This window comes from Mya arenaria, chromosome 17 (assembly GCF_026914265.1).
Source record: "Mya arenaria isolate MELC-2E11 chromosome 17, ASM2691426v1".
Lineage (NCBI taxonomy): Eukaryota > Metazoa > Mollusca > Bivalvia > Myida > Myidae > Mya > Mya arenaria.
Window position 1 is genome coordinate 18,231,556 of NC_069138.1, and position 21,410 is coordinate 18,252,965.

At 42.7% G+C, this 21,410-nt stretch overlaps 1 protein-coding gene across 3 annotated transcripts in view; it reads left to right on the forward strand.

Moving 5' to 3' along the window:
* Positions 1 to 19,224: 19,224 nt before the first annotated feature.
* The window catches only part of LOC128222913 (uncharacterized), a 73,330-nt gene continuing 71,144 nt past the window's right edge, over positions 19,225 to 21,410 (forward strand). For all 3 annotated transcript variants that reach the window (XM_052932087.1, XM_052932088.1, XM_052932089.1), the window contains exon 1: positions 19,225 to 19,347. The gene's annotated coding sequence lies outside the window, so the exon portion shown is untranslated. The remainder of the gene's footprint in view (positions 19,348 to 21,410) is intronic.

A 21,410-nucleotide genomic window follows, 5' to 3' on the forward strand; every position in this document is an offset into this window, starting at 1 on the left:
GTACCCGTTAAACACGATAGCGTTGCGTGTTTAGCATCCTTCGGAACTCCACGGCCAGTTTCCATCGAAAACAATCTCGTATGTATATGGACTGTTTAAAATGACAGAAATCTTTATGGTATAACTGCGCTTTAGATAATTTCAATTGAGCGGTTAAACCTTATGACTTTTCTCATGGGAACCTTAATTTTAAGCAATTATACACTTCACTGGCCATAATTTAAACTTAGTAATATAATATACACGTTAAAACAATTCTATTGATTAAAACAATTTTTTAAAAGTGTCCGAGCTACTTCCTCTGATGCACCGGCATACCGCCGAAGTTGTTTTCTATGGAAAACGGCTAAGGAGTTCTGAATGGTTTAGCATCAGTTATGAAACTTCCGGGGGCGCTAAAGTATTTAAGTTTCCCACCTCAGGTCTGTATTTAATTGAATAACAGAAAATGAAAAGAAATGGAGTTTAAGCGTACAAAACAATGACACATTTAGAATTTCCGCGTACCATATACATGTGTACTGATTAAAACTGCATTTAATACAGGGTACGAACAAGGCGGGTTACAGGCTCAACAATGGCACTGACAGGTAGAAACTGCACAATTCCGGAGTTTTCTGTTGTCCGGAAGGGTTATGTTATTATTGTCTGAGGTTGAACTTGTTTTTGGGAAAGGCGGATCTGAAAAATGTAAGGACACCGATAAAAACAGTTGTTTATTATTAACTATACTGTTGAATTAGTAACTAGGGTATCATTTTGCAAAAAAAACCCCACTGATTGTAAGTTAAACAAGTATCCGGCTTATTCAAATATACAGAACTACAATAATGCCACTTTTGTAAGTCGATTATCATATTCCTTAGTTGTCACCCAGGTGCATATCTTCATGAGCCGATTGACAGCACATTCTTACCGTATGCTTATTAATTCCACAAACTGTATATATGCTGCAGTACTGTCGAAATTAACTACATTTTGTATTATATTTTTCATTCGTTTTAAATAGAATCTTAGTGTTCATTTATATAACTGAATAAATAAAGAGATCGCATATGTTATAAATGCGCGTACCGTAACACCTACTGTTTAGCATTTAATAGGGCCCCTTTACAATGAAGCAACTGAAATTTATAAATGGCTGTTTTGCAGTCTGATCAACTGTACAATATTTTACGAAATTAATTTGTTATACTAAATAATGCGTAAGAAACATTGTATTTTTTCTTGATATATTGTAATGTTATTAGTTCGTTACTGCTTGGTTGACAGTTATTTCTGTTGATTGAGTGGCTTATCTTAAAACTATGATCAGCCGATTTGGTTGGTTTATAGTTAAGTCAGTGAGCCTACGAAATGCATTGAAATTTACTGTTAATTCTGACAAATGTAAGACAAAACAACATAGCTTCAAAGCCTTCCGTCATTCGGATATGTATGTATATGTCGCATAATATTGAAATGAAACTTGACACATCCCTTTTTTAGTAATGACGCACATGTTTAGCAACATATATCTTTGCCATTGATACTATACTGAGTAAGACATTTGTGAAAAAGCTAAACGTTTTTCGACCTCAGCAATACTTTGAACACTTCAGATATTTAAATAAAACAATATGCACATGTTATTTTCATACTGATTTCTCATACGCCTATCATGACTTTGTCAAATTGATCGCCGATTATATTTTAAAGATATTACTTGCTTCAAAATAATACCAGGAAGCTACTGGGACAAGTCAACTAGCTAACATTTAACAAAGACCATGGCTATGCTTAAGAAACACTTAACAGGAGGTTTGAGGGGTTTCACCTTGTTTATAGAAATCCAAGCTCAAAATTGTCCAAACACTTGTTAATAATTGTAAACTTAATCGAAGTACTATAAGTATTGCAGGGAACTGTTTGCAGGGTTAAAATGTCTTTTCAACGTTTGTCATGTTCCCAGGAGAGGTAGATTGAAATGTGTGCATGGTATGGAAAATATATTCAGAACTTATGAAATGTACCATTTAACATACTGATGAATATCGTGTGATTATTAAACGAAATGTCCAAAATACTTGTAAATTGGAACGTCCAAAATATCTCTGGGTATTTAACTTTTATGATAATACGGAATATTATATTTTGATCCGATTAGTTCAACCCAGCATACGTTAATGACACACGCACACAAAAACACACGCAAGTTGTGAAAAGGACGGGTCAGTGCTCAGGTGGTTAGGGAGGAAAACAAACAAATACATATCTGGTGACATGCAGGACGAGATGCTGCAAGTCGAGGAACTGGAGGATTTCTTTACCAGGTAGCTGCAAACATCGGGCACCGGTTATTTTCATGTTAGCAATTTCTTAAGCAAAACTTGAACTGTTAATAAGATTATAACATCATTCTTGGATTTGTATATATATATAGAAAATACATGTTGGTCGTGAATGGATATTCTGACGAAATTAACTTTTTGCCTAACTATCAAAATTTTATTAATACAATTAGTTTGTACCTGTTAACAGTTAACTCTCCGGGCTTGCTTTTGCATGCGTAGTTACTTTATTCCAATAGAGCAAGAATGTATTGTGACGAAATTTATCACAGCCGTGTAAAACTGTTAACTGAGAAAACGTGTTCGAGATATAAATATGACAATGACATTTATGATTGATAGAAATCGCTATTTTGTTGTTTTTAACTTAAATAAGCTTTATTCCAGAGTCGGTAACCTAATATTGAAATGCAAGGCAAATCTCGAAAGCCTGAATCTTATTTGATACTTAATTATATAACAGTAGTTTTGACCAGTTCAGAAAGCTGATTGTGACAAATAAAAGTGCTTGAATTTAGACTAATCGAAGCTCAGTTTAAATGACCAATGAAAGAGTCGCGATGATCGAGGGCTTCTTGGCGGGTTATATACTGCCGAATTTTGGGGGGATGACTAGCCAAGGGTCCTTTTTGAACTGTCATCACATATGGGTCAGCTCCTCTCCCGTCTGGTCGGTCCAACTAGCCTTTGGGGCACTTCCCCTGGAACTTGTATCTACAAAGGCAGTTGTCAAGATAATAAATATGGGCATTTTTAAGTTCACGAGAGTTGACTGTCGTGCTGCCCTACCCTATTCCCTGAATAAAGTGCGTGTAGCGTTTGCTAGGCTTCCCGAGAAAGACGACCTAGTGTGCCTTGGGAATCGCCTCGAGCTGCACCCATGCGTCTATGCCATATCTTGGGACTGGAGCGCCTGAAGGCCCCACCACAACTGAGATTACCCCGGTTGGTTGGAATAAGTTGAATTCCCCAGACAAGCCTCCAAAGGTGCGTCAGAGTGGGCGGAACAAGCCTTTTTTATATGTCCACTCTAGACTGGAGGACCTGTTTTAAATCTCAGGGGTTCGGGCATAAAGCCCCTAAGTGCATATTTTAAGTAGCATGTGCTAGGTGGGCTCTTGCACAATCTACAAGGGATTGCAAAATTCAAAACCTCAGGTATAAAAACTGGTGATTCCCACTTAGCTGCCTACAGGCAGTGTGTCTCTTTTTAAAGGCCAGAGGCATCGCAACCATAATGGCAGCTCATTGTATAACCTTGAAAGTAGCTGGGGATATATTCCGTGAAATGGAATCATTTTTTCCCTAAAATGTTAACCACAATAGCTCTGTCACAAACCGGTCCTTCTATAACTCTAGTACAAAGGCATAACAAAAAGGTAAACACTGGAATATTAAAGGGATATAAAACAACCCCAATATGTGGCCATAGCCCAATTCCAAATATGGTAACATTTAAAAAGGGTAATAACTCAAAGTCAATGGCCACTAAAAATATCTCACCAAAGATTTATTTATCTCTAGTTTTCACTGTTTATGCCTTTATATAGAAAATAAAAATAAGACATAAAAAACTATGTAAAATCTTAAAATGAAAGAAATTGATACAATTTAGGAAATTTAGGATAAGTACGCCAGGTGTAACGTCCCTTGTGGTCATCATATAACTTGCCAGTGCACCACTGCAGGGGTCCCTTGACACCTGGTCAACTGAAGGCTAGGAGGATGAGATGAGTCGTAGACTTAACTCCTAGTCTCCAATGGGCAAAACCCAAACATCCAATCTCCTCTGCATGTAACATAACATTATCAATAAGGATTTGAAAATATTTTCATTCAAGTGTTTCGCCAATAAACTCTCGGAAGTAAAATAGTATTCTGATTGAAATATGATTGATATATTGTGCATTCAAAAAACTAAGAGGAATAACTAAAAAAACAATCCCCGGCTATCACATTTATTAAAATTTTAAATCATACAAACTTAAATAATAATGTTACTGCAGGCTTAATAATTTATTCTAAGTATAATGTTCAATCCCAGGCCTTGCATGTCGCTGATCCGTTAAAAACATGGCGGCACGTCCATCGAGGCACTGGCAATTAATGCTCACCATACAAAGCACCAGTTCTTTGTTCTAATAAATGTCTACTCTCGGGTTTGTGATATTCAGGCTCTTCACACACAGGAGAGTAATATATATTATATATAATAATAAATATTGTGAGGACGTACCTGGATGGAAATTTCAAACCATGTGCATTGACTAAACCATAGTCAGTGTCTGTTTTGCAGGTGTTACGTCATGTAGGGTCCTGGACATAAATTTAGGGTCGAATTACTTTCCTTGCCTTACTGCCCTCCAGAAGGTAAATAGAAGGTCAATATCACGGAAGAGTTGCAGGTATAAAATAAGCATTTAATAACCGCTCACCTGACAATATGATTTTATATAGGGCTTTGGAAACTGAAGCTAAGAATGTGATTCCAAGGGTCAAATACTAGGGATTCTGGAACAAGATTCACTGAATTTAAAGGTCATTCTACCTGCCCTGTACACTTCTGAGATAAAGAGATAAAATTGCCAAGAATCCCATTGAACAGGCTATATTTTTAATCACACATGCAAAATCAGTATTCAGTAATATCAATCTTCCACCTGAAACTTTGGCCTTCCAAAATCGGATCGAGAATAAACATAAACTTTAAACGTGACAGAAGAAAACTCAACGCCTCTTAATTTACTCTCTCACTTAGTGAGATCTGGTGTTTTGGCACATTCCGGTTTCAACCCTTAGAATCTGGTTGCATCTTTTTAACTTGGTCTGGCGAGGTTTGGCGGTTCCGTCCGAGTAGATAACGGCCAACGTTGTGCGTCTTGAAAATCATGGAAAGACAAAAAAGGTACTTGTTCAAAAACAATATTTAAAATAAATTCACCGTCAAATACCTATTTTATTTATGTTAAAATTACCCCCCCCCACCCTTTCATATGTTTTCACACCAATGACTTCTCCCTAGACAAGAAAAATCCTTTATTTCATTTATTTTTCAACATGTTGGTAATAATTTGATATCAGAGTAACAAAATATATGTTTGCTTTCAGAATTAACTTTACATTTTTGATCAAACCATCAACAAATATAATCAAACTGTAGTGTAATAGTCAAATGGTATTAACACACTGTTTTGATACAAATTGAAACCTTGACGTTTAATAGTAAAATCAACAAGTTTTAGAAATGCTCATGGCCGGTTCCTTATAAATAATTAACTTTAACCTTTTTGGAACATTTTTCAAAAAAAAAATCAGAATGTTTTACCGTCTCGTTTAAAACAATTAAGGGTTTGAAATTCCCAACCTATTTCAACCGTGACTGTAAGTAAGAAAATCTTCGAAGAAGCTAATAATTGTGTGTAAAAAATGAAATTAACTTCTTCTTAATGAAATTAATGTTAAATCTTATGCAAAAAATGTAAGTTAATGACAAAATAAAAGAAAAAAAAGAAAATGAATAATGCTTCTGGATCGATTCGAACGGCTACCTCAAAAGAGTTGTAGTATTGTGCTTAACAACAAAGGCTAAAGCATTAACACTGAAGAGTTTCATGTGTAGGTTTATATTAGGGGTGTGCTAGCTTAACTACTGGGCTAGGAAACAGTCCCGGAAAATAGGCAACCTTATAAGTGAAGTATTGGGGCCCGGCTACTTCATCAAGGCTAAATATGAAGTGCTTTAGCCAGCATTTGGAAAGAGCAGGGTGCTAGGTCAAAAATGGCACTTAAGATGCACATTGAACGAGCCTTAAATGGGGGATTTGCAAGGGCCAATGTTCAATTCTTATTGAGTATGTGTTGTAACTACTTTCATTACTTAAAGTTTATAATCAATACCTTAACTGATGTTTACTTAAGTATCAACATTATGTACATATAACTATCTTTTATACTTAATTGTAAGCAATAAGCTGTGCACTTTGGTCCATACACACATATAACATTTTTGAGGGGAGCGGGCCAAGAAATGTAAGTTTAGCAGACCTGAAGTCGTCTATGGTTCCTCCGAGGACCCTTCCAGATCTTTCAGTCCACATCTCTATCTCTTAAAAAACACTGAAAGTCAGACTTGACGCACCTCGTTAAGGATGAAACTCTTTCTCATATTGATCTGAATTATGCTGAACATTTTATAATATAAACTGAGAGGTCTAGAAATCGTAATCTGGCAGAGTTGCATGTGCCTTTTCTATCCTATCCAAAACTATTAAAACACTATAACACTCAGCAATCACCTCTCTATCTTTTCTGCAGAACTTTTGGCTATCAAAGATAGAATGGCCTGGATTATCAGTAACTAGCCAATACATACTGCTTTCCTCAAAGACTCGTTATCATCATTGTAGTCTATAAAAACAGAAGTAGTAGCGCCAGACCTGATTTAATTGAAGATATTTTTGAACTGAACAATAAGTGTCTGGAGAACAACTAAGCACTTACCACGGTATTGGTCCCAGGTCACGCCGGCTTGAATGGGAATGAAGGCTGATGGTTGGGTCAAAAATTGTCTCGGGAATGTGGAGGTGAATGGTCCGCTCCCTCTTGCACTCACATATGTCTTTTCACTAGCCTGTCGACACATTCTAAATGAATGGCGGCCCAAAACATACAATAATACATTTGATAGGGCCTCTGTGAATATTCAGCCTCCTATCAGATACGCTGATTCCTTAAGAATAGACAAATGTATAACGAGATTAAGAACGGGCAGATCACTTTTTCCGGGGAGTGCTCGGAAATATGATTTTTTTAAAAAATGATTCTTTGAGTGCTCGGTGTGGAGAGTGTCACTAACAGAACACACATAGCAGAACTAAGGGCGGCCCTGAGGATCTCTGGTTTGGGTTAAAACATTACTAATATTCTGAACCCCAGCAGGGCCGCCCGGAGGACTGTCATCAAGTTACTTGCTAAACTCCTGGTTTACTGCTAGATTATCGACAAGATTTTAATAAATTAGAGCATTAATTAAAATAATATATGTATCCACTCTTGATCAAAATTTACTCATACATTTTAACAAATTATAAAGAGGATACTCTGAAAGGAGGGGAGGGGGTTAATAACGTCTGATCATGTCTGCTCTTCTTTGATGCATTCACTAGTTTTGAGTTTTCACTAGTTTTACTCCAAATTAGATCTGGATCGCTTAAACAATCTGGTCGATTTTCTGTAAGCTGACGTCACATCCTTTATTATCGGCCCCACTATTAGGGTTAACATGTTCTAACATATTTTTATATAAAAAAACATTTTATTTTTTATTTATGAAGCATATCATTGTTACCATTTTTAACCGGCAGCTTTATCCTAACAGGCCATGTGCCAAGTCGGTTCAGTTCTATAAAACTATAGAAAAAATAATAAATTATTTTCATGGTAATTAAGTACATTTAGACTCAAAAGTTGACAATACTCAATAAGTATACATTCAATTAAGCTTTACATAGTTAAGATTTGTTAAAATAATAAGTAAAGCAAAAGTGGAGTGACGTATGCTATTAATTAAATCATAACAATATTAACTCATCCTCTAAGGTTTTGTTAACTATAAAATGCAATCACTGTGGGAACATTCCATTGGTCACGTGACTTTCATTGACTGAATTTGAATAATGTTCAGTTGCGGTTTAAATACTAATCAATCAATATACACCATATGTTTACATACCCATATAATACTTAACAATCCAAAAATCCTAAAGCTTTACATAGTTAAGATTGTTAAAATTAATAATTAAAGCAAAACTGGCGTGACGCTTGCTATTATTAAATCGTACCTATATTGTTTACTCTAAAATACAATCATCGTGGGAACATTCCATTGGTCACGTGACTTTCATTGACTGAATTTGAATAATGTTCCATTGCGGTTTAAATACCAATCAATCGATATATAACATGTGTTTACATACCCATATGATACTTAACAATCCAGGCTGTAATAAAACCGTAATGGATAAGTGACTTAAGTAATATTAACGGTATTTCATTAATTATGTTTAAAAGCCGAAATATGTGTATATTAGTGTAAGGCTCCTGAAATTCTATAGTTTACGTTTTACTGCATTCTCCCACAAGCCCATTGAGTTGACGATTTCAAATGCCAGGAGACCCCATGCTTTTCATTTAAAAAATAATAATTTTCCCTACGTTTGCTGTGCGAGTATAAAAGCGTCACAAGTGTCTTTGGATCATAAGGGTATAGCTTGATATAATGGTTACAAAGTAAGCATATAATTTATTTTGACTTGTATAAATTTAACAGGCGTAGTTTTACAAACGTTCAACTTTGATAATTTTGATAAAGGCCTATAGCATTTACAGAGCATACCTATATTGAAGAAATCAATAACAGACAACTATATTTGGCAAGTTGGGTGACTTGTGTGTGTTATCTCGCTTAGATCGCCATACCAGAACAATATTAAAATCGCGTTATACTGCAGGGTATATACGAAATGTGCGCATCAGCTAAAGACCTAGTGACCTTTAATAAATATTATAATATAAATAAATGTTATTACTGTATGAACAATTGAACTCAGTTCGATTGTTGGGCAGGGGCGGCAAGGGAGGCGGAAGTAGCGCTGGTGGATCCAGAGGTGGGGTAAGGAGCGGCAATGGAAGCGGAGGTGGCGGCTGTGGATTCAGAGGTGAGGGCAGGTGCGGCAATGGAGACGGAGGTGGCGTTAGTGGATCCAGCGGTAAGGGCAGGGGCGGCAATGGAGGCGGAGGTTGCGGTAGTGGATCCAGATGTTTGGGCATGTGCGGCAAAGAAGATGTAGGTGACGGTGGTGGATCCAGAGGTGAGGGCAGGAGCGGCAATGGATGCGGTGACGGCGGCTATTGATCCAGAGGTTGGCGCAGGTGCTGCAATGGAGGCGGAGGTGGCCGCTGTAGAACCAGAGGTTGAGGCAGGTGCGGCAACGGAGGTGGAGGTGGTGGTGGTGGATAGAGAGGTGAGGGCAGGGGCGGCAATGGAGGCGGAGGTGGCGGTGCGGATCCAGAGGTAGGACCAGGAGCGGCAATGGAGAAAAAGGTGGCGCTGTGGATCCAGTGGTTGGGGCAGGTTTTGAAATGGAGGCAGCGGTGGCGGCTATGGAAACAGAGGTGAGGGCAGCGGTGACAATGGAGGGTGAGGTGGAAGTCGGGAAACCATAGGTTAGGGCAGGGGCGGCATTGGAGGCGGAGGTGTCGGAGTAGGATCTAGCGTTTGCGGCAATGGAGTTGGAGGTTGCGGTGTTGGATCCAGAGGTAAGGGCATGGGCGGCAATGGAGGCGGAGGTGGCCGCTGTTGATCAAGAGATTAGGTCAGGTGCGGCAATGGAGGTGGATTTGGCAGTGGTGGATCCAGAGGTGAGGGCAGAGACGATTATGGAGGCGGAGGTGGCGGTGTTCGATCCAGTGGTGGGGGTAGGTGCGGCAATGGAGGCGGAGGTGGCGGTGGTGGATCGAGAGGTGAGGGCAGGGGTGACAATGGAGGCGGAGGTGGCAGTTGTTGATCCAGATTTGAGAGCAGGGGAGGCAATGGGGTGGAGGTGGCGGTGGTGGGTCCAGAGGTTAGAGGAGGGGCGGCAATGGAGGCGGCGTTGGCGATGGTGGATCCAGAGGTGAGGGCAGGGGCGGCAAGCAAGGCGGAGTTGGCAGTGGTGGATCCAGAGTTGAAGGAAGGGGCGGCAATGAAGGCGGAGGTGGCGGTGGTAGATCCAGAGGTTAGGGGAGGGGCGGCAATGGAGGCGGAGTTGTCGGTGTTGCATCCAGAGGTAAGGGCAGTAGCGGCAATAGAGGCGGAGGTAGCGGCTGCTAATCCAAAGATTAAGGCAGGGGTGGCAATTGAGGTGGAGGTGGCGGTGGTGGATCCAAAGGTGAGGGTAAATGCGATTATGGAGGCTGAGGTGACGGTGTTGAATCCAGTGGTGGGGGCATGTGAGGCAATGGATGTGGATGTGGCGGTGGTGGATCCAGAGCTGAAGGCAGTGGCGGCAAGCGAGGCGGAGGTGGCAGTGGTGGATCCAGAGGTGAGGGCAGGGGCGGCAATTAATACAGAGGTTGCGGTGTGGGATCCATAGGTAAGTGCAGGGGCGGCAATGGAGGTGGAGGTTGTGGCTGTGGATCCAGAGATTATGGCAGGTGTGGCAATGGAGGTGGAGGTGGCGGTGTTTGATCCAGAGATAAGGGCAGGGGCGATTATGGAGTCGGAGTTAACGATGGGGGATCCAGTGGTGGGGACAGGGGCGGCAAGCGAGGCGGAGTTGGCGGTGGTGGATCCAGCGGTGGAAGCAGGTGCGGCAATGAGGCGGAGGTGGCGGTGGTTGAACCAGAGATTTTGGCAGGGGTGGCAATTGAGGCGGACGTGGCGGTGGTGGATCCAGAGGTGGGGATAGGAGCGGCAATAAAGGCAGAGGTGGCGGTGGTGGATCCAGAGGTTAGGGCAGGGGTGGCATTGGAAGCGGAGGTCGTGGTGGTGGATCCAGAGGTTGGGGCAGGGGCGGCAAAGGAGGTGTAGGTGGCGGTGTTGGATCCAGACGTGAGGGCAGGAGCAGCAATGGAGGCGGTGACGGCGGCTATATATTCAGAAGTTGGGGCAGGTGTGGCAATGGAGGCGGAGGCGGTGGCTGTAGATCCAGGGTTGGGGCAGGTGCGGCAATAGAGGCGGAGGTGGTGGCTGAAGATTCAGGGATTTAGGCAGGTGCGGCAATGGAGGTGGAGGTGGCGGTGTTGGATAGAGAGGTGAGGGCAGGGGCTGTAATGGAGGCGGAGGCGGCGGTTGTGGAACCAGAGGTAGGGGCAGGTTTTAAAATGGAGGCGGAGGTGGCGGTGGTGAATCAAGTGGTGGGGGCAGGTTTTGAAATAGAGGCGGCGGTTGCGGCTATGGAAACAGAGGTGAGGGCAGGGGTGGCAATGGAGGTGGAGGTGGGAGTGGTGCATCCATATGTTAAGGCAGGGGCGACAATGGAGACGGAGGTGTCAAGTCGGTTTAGTTCTATAAAACTATAGAAAAATAATAAATTATTTTCATGGTAATTAAGTACATTTAGACTCAAAAGTTGACAATACTCAATAAGTATAAATTCAATTAAGCTTTGCATAGTTAAGATTTAAAATAATAAGTAAAGCAAAACTGGAGTGACGCATGCTATTAATTAAATAATAACAATATTAACTAATCCTCTAAGGTTTTGTTTACTATAAAATACAATCACTGTGGAAACATTCCATTGGTCACGTGACTTTCATTGACTGAATTTGAATAATGTTCAGTTGCGGTTTAAATACTAATCAATCAATATACACCATATGTTTACATACCCATATAATACTTAACAATACAAAAATAATTCTAAAGCATTACAGAGTTAAGATTGTTAAAATTTATAATTAAAGCAAAATTGGATTGACGCTTGCTATTATTAAATCGTAGCTATATTATTAACTATCAAATACAATCATCGTGGAACATTCCATTGGTCACGTGACTTTCACATTGACTGAATTTGAATAATGTTCCATTGCGGTTTAAATACCAATCAATCGATATATAACATATGTTTTACCTACCCATATGATACTTAACAATCCAGGCTGTAATAAAACCGTAATGGATAAGTGGGTTAAGTATAATTCCCGAGAATTTTGCAGGGGCGCCAATGGAGGCGGAAGTGGCGGTGGTGGATCCAGAGGTGGGGTCAGGAGCGACAATTGAGGCGGAGGTGGCGGCTGTAGATCCAGAGGTGGGGGCAGGTGCGACAATAAAGGCAAAGGTGGCGGTGGTGGATCCAGAGGTTAGGGCAGGGGCGGCATTGGAAGCGGAGGTCGCGGTGGTGGATCCAGTGGCGGGGGCAGGGGCGGCAATGGAGGTGAAGGTGGTGGTGGTGGATCCAGAGGTGAGGGCAGGAGCGGCAATGGAGGCGGTGACGGCGGCTATGGATTCAGAAGTTGGGGCAGGTCTGGCAATGGAGGCGGAGGCGGTGGCTGTAGATCCAGGGTTGGGGCAGGTGCGGCAATGGAGGTGGAGGTGGCGGTGTTGGATAGAGAGGTGAGGGCAAGGGCGTCAATGGAGGCGGAGGCGGCGGCGGTGGTGGATCCAGAGGTAGGGGCAGGTTTTGAAATAGAGACGCGGTTGCGGCTATTGAAACTGTCGTGAGGGCAGGGGTGGCAATGGAGGTTGGGGTGGGAGTGGTGCACCCATATGTTAGGGCAGGGGCGGTAATGGAGGCGGAGGTGTTGGTGTATAATCCAGTGGTGGGGGCAGGTTTTGAAATAGAGGCGGATGTGGCGGTGGTGAATTCAGTGGTGGGGGCAGGTTTTGAAATAGAGGCGGCGGTTACGGCTATGGAAACAGAGGTGAGGGCAGGGGTGGCAATGGAGGTGGAAGTGGTGCATCCATATGTTATGGCAGGGCGGTAATGGAGGCGGAGGTGTCGGTGTAGGATCCAGCTTTTGGGGCAGGTGCGGCAATGGAGGTGGAGGTGGAAGTTTTGGATTAAGAGGTGAGGGCAGGGGCGGCAATGGAGGCGGAGGTAGCGGCGATGGATCCAGAGATTAAGGCAGGGGCGGCAATTGAGGTGGAGGTGGCGGTTGTTGATCCAGTGGTGGGGGCAGGTGTGGAAATTGAGGCGTAGGTGTCGGTGGTGGATCCAGAGGTGAAGGGAGGGGCGGCAAGCGAGGCGAAGGATGCGGTGGTGGATCAAGAGGTTAAAGGATGGGCGGCAATTTAGACAGCGATGGCAGTGGTGAACCAGGGGTGAGGGCAGGTGCGGGAAGCGAGGCGAAGGTGGCAGTGGTTGATCAAGAGTTGAGGACAGGGGAGGCATTGGAGGCGGAGGTGGCGGTGGTGGATCCAGAGGTTAGGGGAGGGGCGGCAATGGAGGCGGCGTTAGCGGTGGTGGATCCAGAGGTTAGGGGAGGGGCAGCAATTGAGACGGAGGTTGCGGTGTTAAATCCATAGGTAAGGGCAGGGGCGGCAATGGATGTGGTGGTGGCCGCTGTGGATCCAGAGATTATGGCAGGTGCGGCAATGGAGGTGGAGGTGGCGGTGGTGAATCTAGAGATGAGGGCAGGGGCGATTTTGGAGTCGGAGTTGGCGGTGGTGGATCCTGTGGTGGGGGCAGGGGCGGCAAGCGAGGCGGAGGTGGCGGTGGTGGATCTAGAGGTGAGGGCAGGGGCGGTAATAGAAGCGGAGATGGCAGCTGTGGATCCAGAGATTAGGGCAGGTGCGGCAATGGAGGTGGAGATGGCGTTGGTGGATCCAGAGGTGAGGGCAGGGGCGATTATGGAGGCGGTGGTGGCGGTGGTAGATCCAGTGGTAGGGGCAGGTGCGGCAATGGAGGCGGAGGTGGCAGTGGTGGATCCATAGGTGAATGCAGGGGTGGCAATTGAGGCGAAAGTGGTGGATCCAAAGTTGTGGGCAGGGCGGCAATTGAGGAAGAGATGGCGGTGGTGGAAACAGAGGTTAGGGGAGGGGCGGCAATGGAGGCGGCGTTGTCGGTGATGGATCCAGAGGTGAGGGCAGGGGCGGCAACCAAGGTGGTGGTGGCAGTGGTTGACCTAGAGGTGAGTGCAGGGGCGGCAAGCGAGGCGGAGGTTGCGGTGGTGGATCCAGAGGTTAAGGGAGGGGCGGCAATGGAGGCCGTGGTGGATCCAGAGGTTAGGACAGTGGCGTCAAGCGAGACGGAGGTTGCGGTGGTGGATCAAGAGGTGAGGGCAGAGGTGGCAATGGAGGCGGAGGTGGCAGTGGTTGACCCAGAGGTGAGGGTAGGGCGGCAAGCGAGGCGGAGGTGGCGGTGGTGGATCCAGAGGTTAAGGGAGGGGCGGCAATGGAGGCGGTGTTGGCGGTGGTGGATCCATAGGTTAGGGCAGGGGCCGCAAGCGAGACGGAGGTTGCTGTGTTGGATAGAGAGGTGAGGGCAGGGGTGGCAATGGAGGCGGTGGTTGCGGTGGTGGATCAAGAGGTGAGAGCAGAGTTGACAATGGAGTCGGAGGTGGCAGTGGTTGACCCAGAGGTGAGGGCAGGGCGGCATTGGAGGCGGAGGTGGCGGTTGTGGATCCAGAGGTTAGGGGAAGGGCGACAATGGAGGCGGCGTTGGCGGTGGTGAATCCAGAGGTTAGGGCAGGGGCGGCAAGCGAAACGGAATTTGCGGTGGTGGATCAGGAGGTGAGGGCAGGGGTGGCAATGAAGGCGGAGGTGGCAGTGGTTGACCCAGAGGTGAGTGCAGGGCGGCAAGCGAGGCGGAGGTGGCGGTGGTGGATCCAGAGTTTAAGGGAGGGGCGGCAATTGATGCGGTAATGGCGGTGGTGGATCCAAAGGTTAGGGCAGGGGCGGCAATGGAGGCGGAGATGGCAGCTGTGGATCCAGAGATTAGGGCAGGTGCGGCAATGGAGGTGGAGCTGGCGGTGGTGGATCCAGAGGTGAGGGCAGGGGCGATTATGGAGGCGGTGGTGGCGGTGGTAGATCCAGTGGTAGGGGCAGGTGCGGCAATGGAGGCGAAGGTGGCAGTGGTGGATCCATAGGTGAGGGTAGGGGTGGCAATTGAGGCGAAGGTGGTGGATCCAAAGTTGTGGGCAGGGCGGCAATGGAGGCAGAGATGGCGGTGGTGGACTCAGAGGTTGGGGAGGGGCGGCAATACAGGCGGCGTTGTCGGTGGTGGATCCAGAGGTGAGGGCAGGGGTGGCAAGCGAGATGGAGGTGGCAGTGGTTGACCTAGATGTGAGGGAAGGGGCGGAAAGCGAGGCGAAGGTGGCGGTGGTGGATCCAGAGGTTAAGGGTGGGGCGGCAATGGAGGCGGTGGTGGATCCAGAGGTGAGGGCAGGGGTGGCAATGGAGGCGGAGGTTGCGGTGGTGGATCAAGAGTTGAGGGCAGAGGTGACAATGGAGGCGGAGGTGGCAGTGGTTGACCCAGAGGTGAGGGAAGGGCGGCATTGGAGGCGGAGGTGGCGGTTGTGGATCCAGAGGTTAGGTGAAGGGCGACAATGGAGGCGGCGTTGGCGGTTGTGGATCCAGAGGTTAGGGCAGGGGTGGCAAGCGAGACGGAGGCTGCGGTGGTGGATCAAGAGGTGAGGGCATGGGTGGCAATAAAGGCGGAGGTGGCAGCTGGTTGACCCAGAGGTGAGGGCAGGGCGGCAAGTCAGGCGGAGGTGGCGGTGGTGGATCCAGAGTTTAAGGGAGGGGCGGCAATGGAGGCGGTGTTGGCGGTGGTGGATTCATAGGTTAGGGCATGGGCGGCAAGCGAGACGGAGATTGCGGTGGTGGATCCAGAGGTGAGGGCAGGGTTGGCAATGGAGACGGAGTTGGCGGCTGTGGATCCAGAGGTGAGGGTAGGGGCAGAAATGGAGGCGAAGGTTGCGTTGATGGATCCAGAGGTGAGGATAGGGCGGGCATTGGAGGCGGAGTTGGCGTTGGTGCATCCAGAGGTGAGGGCAGGGGCGAAAATACAGGTGGAGGTGGCGGTGGTGGATCCAGAGTTGAGGGCAGGGGCGAAAATACAGGTGGAGGTGGCGGTGGTTGATCCAGAGGTAGTGGCAGGTGCGAAAATGGACGCGTAGGTGATGGAGAAAATGATGATAAATGTTTGTAAAGTTCTTTTACTTTTGAAGTCGTCTGTTCAGAAAATCCATCTTGTGTGAAGTATGACATGTTGTATTACCGAATTTGGTAACCAGGTTGTGACAGGTCTCTGTGTTTTGTTTTTATTTGCAGTGTTTTTGTCCTGTTGTCGTTGGATGTCTCAATGTCTTTTTGTAAACGAATACTTAACGCTTGAAGGATTTGTTGATGTATGAAAATGATGAGATTTCAGGCGGTTTTATACCTTCTCGTTTCAGTTCGCTTTTTACCTGGTTGACGGTTTGCTGTGCAGGACAAGTCGCTTTCACCATCAAGTCAATTCTCTCCATGGAATTCTCATGAGGTATAGCAAATTCGTGTGATTTTTTTGTTTAAAATAGTTTATTCAATTTTGTGGGTCTGGTCCATACAACTTAGAGTATGGTAAAAGGAGAAGCGTTTGAAGTGAAACGTATGTTACACTTGTGAATTTTTATACCGAATTCAATCTCTTGAAACTCAATATAATGGCAAATAAAATGGAATGTCAAACACATACTAATTCCATGCTGTCTTCGTTTTTCTCTATTCTTCTCAACAACGTGTGTTCACATTAATTAGGAATACTTTCTTCGAATATATTTGAATAAATAAATACGGTGTTGGTTAAACCTCTTCGTAACATGATTTCCTTTAAAGCTACTTTCCAATAATAATCAAAATTAAGTGGAAATGTTAACTGTACTTTAAAATTAAAAGGTTTATCATCAACAAAATATTGTTGATTTCATTGCCTCTCACAAACCCTTCCCATCGAACATAATACTCTAGTTTCCTCTAGACTTTTCTCTTTTTAAAACTTTAACTTCAAACCAAAGACTGTCTTCATCTTTATCAAAAGGAAGGATTTCATTTTGATTTACATAACCCGATATTGTTTCTTTATTCAAGTCGATACTTTTACAAAATGGTAGAGTTCATAATTGTTCATGTCATCAATTCTTCTTTTGAGGGGAAAATGCAATACACATACAACATAGCATAACTTTGCTGTATTCTTCATTTTTTGCGGTTAAAGATCCTTTTGGTCAACGCGATGGACGAATAGGTCGATCTTCAATGCGATTGATTGCCAACACCATTCTTTTCATTTGTCTACACCACTGTTCGGTTTTCATAAGCTGCAGAAAGTCTATGTTCTCTAGCACATATCATAGCTTACCACTTAACATAATGAAACAATGCAGTAAGTTTCAGGCATAAATTCATTTAAATTAGCAGAGAAGTATGCATTATCAACTAAAATTCGTCTGCAAATGGCAAATTTAAAGCAAGGGGAGATTACCTTATTTTAATCCAAATAAATTACTGGAAATGATTCATTTATTAAATAAAGATCAATTCCTGTATTGAAAAATAACCCAATTGGTCTGAAATTGTATCGATATATTATTTTGATGAATAAATAAAATGCCAAAACATGTACGGCGGCTATTTTGGATTTTGTCGGCCATTTTGGATTTTTCAGAGTGAGTCTAGGGCTCATTTTTTTCAGTTTGTTCTTTAGATAGTGTGTTCAAAATTTGGTGCTTTTCCCATTTTCTGAAGTATTCTGGTGACAATCTGACTGGACTACTAGCACAAGTTTGTGCATATCAATCGTCTCAAACGGCTGATTATAATTGGAACTTGTTTGGGGTTTATTCTAAGCGACCACCTGTCGAGAATTTTAAGTCTGTCTTGGTAAAATATCATGGTAATGGTAATTGAAGGCATCGGTGAGCCTTTTTAAATGATAATTTAATACGTCGCTGTCTCTCTTTTACTACTATGACATATCTATCACAAAGTGTTCAAGTCATTTCCCTTCTTATTGGTGACATTGAAAGATTTTCGAATCCAAAATCTCTCAAATATGTCTGCAACTAGTTAAAACACGTTTCTGGGCTTGAGTCATTTTGTATTTTTAAACACTTTAGTCAATGTAATATTTGAGAGTCTTGAGCACAGACAGACCGCAGCTACAAAGATCACTTCAAATTCACTGCGTTGATCGTTGTAGTATAAACCGACTGACAGTTGGAGGTACAATGATTGGTGCAAACACAGATATCCGTTTTTTGTCTGGGAATAAAGTCTACAATGTCTTTTATTTGAGAGAATATTGTTAAAAGCGGTATGAATTTACACTGGTCAACCATTCAAAACCATCGTACTTATCAACTGTATTCTGCTAACGATTCTCCAATAAACAAATACTCTTTGTATTTGATTTCAAGCAATGGTTTAACAATACATTATTTTATTGTCAACAACTTACACGAATGACTGGATATCAAAAAGAGGCGTCTATTTTCATTATTATCAGATCAAGGTATAGTATTTCAAAAATGCCAGCGCTATTGCTCGTAGCGTATTCTATTCCCCATTAAAATGAAAGCTGTCAATCCATGAACCCGTCAACACTGCGCGGAACCACCCGCCAGAGTCGCCAGAGCCGCAAAGAAAATGGCCGCGAGTTGCCTTCTTTTACCCTACTGAGGCCATTCAAGGTATCCGACCCTCAATTGCCTTATGACCCTATATTACTTTTGTATCATTTATATAGGATGTTGTGTTCAAAAATTGAAATGTGACATTTTACCGAAATGATAGAACACACAAGTTGTTCGTGGCTTCCATAGATTGCAAAAAATGCCATTCGCGCCTGATTTCAGTAACGACAAGATCATAGATACATTTTTTTATCTGTATGAACGATGGTACTTACGGTCATTTATTTTACATAATGGTAATTGGTAGGCAATACCCTTTTAAATCATACAACACTTGAATGAGATCAACAGGCACTTAAATTTAACAATAATTTTAACATTAATGTTGATGCAGCTAACAGAGCTTTCAAAGATATCCGTACATTCGACCACAATTTTTCTAATTCCACCTCTGGTCATTTGGCTGACTTATCGAAAGACGGTTGTAGCTCAATAAAGATATACAATGTGTTTCAAACAATAGGATTGCGCTTGGCCCTCGGTTTTCACCTCTAAGATCCTGTATGTTCAATACCTCAAAATTTGTATACCCCTTACCGACATTTTAAACCCTTTATATACTACGAAGTGTTTCAGTTCATGACCAACGTAATTGCATGTATAACAACAAATACATGTGACTCTGACTATGTATAGATTTCAATACAATTTGAAACGCACTATTTAGTAGTTTGTAACTTAATGCATAGACTTCAAGTGTTAACGAGATCTCAATTGTTCTCCACGTAATATATTAGCACAATCTTACCGGAGATCGCCATTCAGCTACGATGTTCACGGAAGTATCTGAGTTATGTTTAAGGCCGGCAAATGAACGATTCAAGTGTTTTATTTAGATTACCTGATTCTGTAAAATGTAAGTATTTACATTTTTTGTCTTTATATTATAAAGAAATGTTTCGTAAGCAGCTAATCACAATTCCGTAATTATTGAAAGTATTATAAAAGGTTCAGTTTATTATTTCCGTCAAGTTCAGAAATCCTCAAATAGTCGTTTAATGTAAGACGACATCTTGAAAAAAGATAGTTAAAGGCTTTTTCAAACGCCTTTTAAAATAATATGTGGCGTGTTAATACCTAGGTAACAAGCACCTGGTGCCAAATTGCGTGTGTAATGTGTACTGGCTAATTGCCATTCAGGGTTGTGTTCAAAGTAAATGAGTTGCGCTAGTTCCGCTTTGACTGATCAATATTTATTTCTCTGAGATATAATAATAGAAACCAGTGGGGCAAACACGATTAAGATAAAAAATGTTGGATATTACCCTAAAAGTAGTTATCCTAATCTCTTCGTGTATTTATTTCCTTATATGTCTGTATAAAGCTCCCATTTTGTTTTAAGGAGTAAATATTGCAGCCAAATTCCCGAAGGGATATCCGATTAGTCTATAAATAGAATGGGAATTCACGGGGTCAACGAAATTAACAATTTGAGCTTTTGTAACTGAACAATTTATCACAAGTAAAAGCTTCAACAAGTATCTCGGTAATTATTGATTATGCTATAGTATTCAAAGACTCGGATATCTACACCAAATATAGTACACAGAGACCAGGTAAAAATTGTTCATATTCGGACATCACCCTTAAAAAATAGTATCCATCTATCAGGGCAAATATACACGTTCTCGGATATCTCCCTTATACATACTACGTATTGAGCAGGGATAATACACATGTATTCAAACATCAACCTTATATATAATTTTCATAGAGCAGCGAAAAAAATAAATATAAACGAACTGAAATAATATATACTAAAATCGTGACTCCTGATCTATGATGTGGAAAACCTTAAGAAATCGATACAGGAGCTAAAGAATGTCTTTAAACGTGAATTGATTTTTTAAAATAAAGTCATGGATAATAACACACCTTAAAGAATGAACCCTGTGACCTAAGACTTAAGCAAACACCTAATAAAGCAAGCTCGGCGGGTTTGTGGACTTGGCTGAGAATACAATATAAGTTGTCCTGTCAAGAATTAGTTTAGGTTTTATTCAGTCACCATTTTATAATAATCCAAAATGAGGGTTCCTCCGAATTTTGAACGTTTCGAATGTTTCCCTCGCATGACTAAAGTCGTGAGACACCTTTAATCAGTAATTTCGGTTATTTAGTTTGCAATCTATTCTTCCTAGCAGTAACGATTCGATTTTTAAATTTTACTGTATTTAGAACCGCCCCGACCGGCAACTTATTTAAGTTGTTTGAATTTTTCCGGTTTTTTTTTTGGATTGGTTCCCGAATGCGCAATGAATTGTAGTTTAAAACTGCAACTGCTAGTTATATTTGTTCAACTTCCGTTCTGTTTAACTTGAAATATGCTTAATATTTAATTTACATGTACATGAACGAATCCAATTGACAATATATTGTTAGATGTTAGGGGCTTTTCTGGCCTTTGTAGGGTACACATATCAGATGTAGTTTATATTTTTATTTATTTCAATCGCCGGAAAAAAAATTAAAAAAAATCCAATACAAATATCATTAATGTCTATTTAACCTACCTCTAAAATGAGAATGTACACATTGACAGGTATTTTAACAGAACTCATAAATCGATTGTAATTTTCCTTATCTTTTCTCATGATTGATGCGAATTCTTTCCGGCTATTTCATTTCTAATCGGGCTTGTCCAAATTTCAAAACCAAGGGCTTGCTGTTCAAAATCCTAATTTTGATCACTGATTATCATATGGTACTCTTGTTAAATCAGTGTTAAACATTCAAACCTATGCCACCAAAAGGTTGTAGACAAACTCGAACATGGCCAGTGACAAGCCGCAAGCAAAATAAAACAAATGTACAAAAGCATGGACCCGGGCTGTGTAACACAGATGCTTGAAAACACAAAATACTCTCCAAACCAAGAATGTCGTAGTATAAATGACTCATGCCGGCTACAATATTGAC